Source organism: Carassius auratus, unplaced genomic scaffold, assembly GCF_003368295.1.
Source record: "Carassius auratus strain Wakin unplaced genomic scaffold, ASM336829v1 scaf_tig00039389, whole genome shotgun sequence".
NCBI classification, from domain to species: Eukaryota; Metazoa; Chordata; class Actinopteri; order Cypriniformes; family Cyprinidae; genus Carassius; species Carassius auratus.
Window position 1 is genome coordinate 60,959 of NW_020526507.1, and position 2,704 is coordinate 63,662.

At 36.5% G+C, this 2,704-nt stretch overlaps 1 long non-coding RNA gene across 1 annotated transcript; it reads left to right on the plus strand.

The window, feature by feature from the left end:
• Positions 1-532: 532 nt before the first annotated feature.
• Positions 533-2,394, plus strand: LOC113083763 (uncharacterized). Its single transcript, XR_003283390.1, has 4 exons — positions 533-1,004; positions 1,228-1,321; positions 1,686-1,774; positions 2,258-2,394. It is a non-coding gene; the product is annotated as an uncharacterized LOC113083763 (long non-coding RNA).
• The last annotated feature ends 310 nt before the right edge of the window (positions 2,395-2,704 follow it).

Genomic DNA, 2,704 nt, shown 5'->3' on the forward strand with positions numbered 1-2,704 from the left:
TCATGTTAACGAAAGTAGTTAACTAACATTAACTAATGGAACCTTATTCTAAAGTGTTACCCTTAATTATTGTTAACCTGGTTTTATTTTGTGTTTATGTAACTTTTTAAAAAGTTCTTGGCATAAAGTTTGCATGCGATGCTGACAGCACTGAACACATGACTTTTTATTATGAACTAGATGGTCTTCCCAGTGAGTCTCAGTCATCTCTGGCTTTTTAAACTGTAACCTTGAAACTTGCATTTCCTGTAAACCTACTTTGAAATAAGTATTGTCAAAAGGTGCTATACTCATACAACATTTAACCATGCAAGTACTGTAGTAATGGTTATTTTTGTTTTTACTATGGTTTTACTGCTAAAGCTGTAGTAAAATCATGGTTAATGTTCAAAAGACTACAAATAATCCCGAATTATCCACTTTTGATCAAAGCATCTGGTAAATGTTATTGTATTTGTACATGTAATATGAAATAAATGAAAATATTAATAAAGTTGCATCGGTTCTTGAGAGTGGTGTGTATTGTTTTATTATAAACCAGCGGCGGTAGCCGCGGGTGGTCCGTAACGATGAGCTAAACGCCGGTGAACCGCGTCCACGCAGAGCGGCCGGGATGTATCGTCTCAGCATCGGCCGGAGAGCATTTCCGATCAGAGGCCGACGTCGCCGAGACATCTTGCATATTAGCAAACGCTCCCTGAGCGATATCGTCCCGATGGAATTTTGTAGGTCGGCTCGACATCGGCACAACGTATGTGTGCTGTCTGGGTCGCATTCGAAGGCTGCATACGTCATCGTGGTTGTCTCATTTCAGAAAAGCAAGTAGCACACTCCGAATGAGACCTTCGAATGCGACCTTTTTTCACAGGAATTCGAAGGATACATGAGGTGTATCCTTCGCTGCTACAAATAACCCACAATCCCTTGCGTCGCCATAAATAACCGTTGTTTATTTGAAAAAATGGCGGCGGCAGATCTACACACAAGCGATGTGGTGTTTAAATGTAAGTACTTTAAAGTTCTTCATTTTTTAAAAGTTGAATTACAAGTGTGGTAAACATGATTACAAGTGTGTGTATTCATCTAGTATAAGACTTTTTTTTGTAAAATAAGCCAAGGAGAAAAAAAAGGAAAAAAAATCTATCTAAAATGACCAAACACTACAAGAGGGGAAAATCAACAATAAAATACATGTAGAAATAAGTCCTGTTACTTTTTTTTTAATAGGGAGCAAGGAAAATACAAAGACGTTTATAAGATTAAGGCAGGAACATTCTGATCTCTTCACTGGAGCTAAAAATACAGCCTTATATGGTTGGAGGTAAGATCTTAAGTGTTAAAAAGTAAGCTGTCAGTCTTTCTTCTTTTTGAGCAGAATTAATCTCATTCTTACCTGAAAGGAAAAATGTAAGTTCTGTCAAGGAGAACATATTAGACCAGGGCTAGACCAGTCCTGCAGAGTTTCGCTCCAACCCTTATTCAAACTCACCTGCCTGCTGCTTTCCAGTAACCGTTGGAACCATGATTAGCTTGTTCAGGTGTTTGATTTAAGTTGGAGCTAAACTCTCCAGGTCCATCGTGTGCAACCCCTATGTTAGGCAGAAGGGCAGTCTTATTTCTAAGGATGTGTAAGGAGTTTTCACTCTGAATTATGATGTTATGCTATGTTATTTTTATGATTATAGATTTATTCTGGAGAAAATGGACCTTTCCAGTAAAATAACACCAGTGCAAGCTAAGAAAAAGTGGGACAATTAAAAAAAAAAAGTATAAGGTAAGCTAAGATGTATACATTGTACAGTCCCATGTTCAAGTTGACTCAACTCTATAAAAATGAACTTTCTAAGTTTCAGTTCATATAGAATACATTGTTGATAATTGGCACAGTCAAAAGATTCAGAAGCACCTTCTAATCAATAAAAAAAAAATTCTGATAAAAAATCAGCCTTTCCAGTACAAGGTGATATTTGACTCCTTAAAATGATTTACAGGGGTATTTTTCTAATTTTATTAAAAGTGTGTATATATATATATATATATATATATATATATATATATATATATATATAAGCTTTTTACCCAAATAAACAATAGAATAAGTTACCAATAATATAAAATCAATATTAGCTAAATTAATTTTTAATACACAAAAGTGTATTCTTCTGCTTATAGGTATATTTTCAGACATTTAATGAGGCTCAGAGGTAACATGAGTGAGTATTTATGCCACCACCATTACCATTTTTTTTTGTCTTAGGAATGCAAACATCCAGGGTCAGGTGAGGGCATGAACAACGGAAAGCCAACTGCTGAAACCTGGCCGTGGTTTGTCCTGATGGATGAGATGTTGGGTCAGAGGCCTTCCATTTCTCCCCCTGTTCTCATTTCTTCACTGCCTGATGACGAACCACAGCCAGGTTGCAGTTTTGTTGAGCCTACCCAGGATGCAGAACAGCAGGAGAGGGCAGGGATAGATCAGTCACAAACGAAAAAGAGAAAAAATAAATCAGATCCTCTTCTTGAGCTCCTGAAGGAAGACATGGCACGGCAGAAGGAGTGGGAAGAAAGGAGAGATGCAGAAGACAGGGCGAGGAGTGATAGGCTCTTTAATTTACTTGAAAAGTTCATTGATAAAATGTAATAAAACTATTTACAATATTTACTTACTATCATTAATTACAATTATTAAAAAGGTAATTCTGTA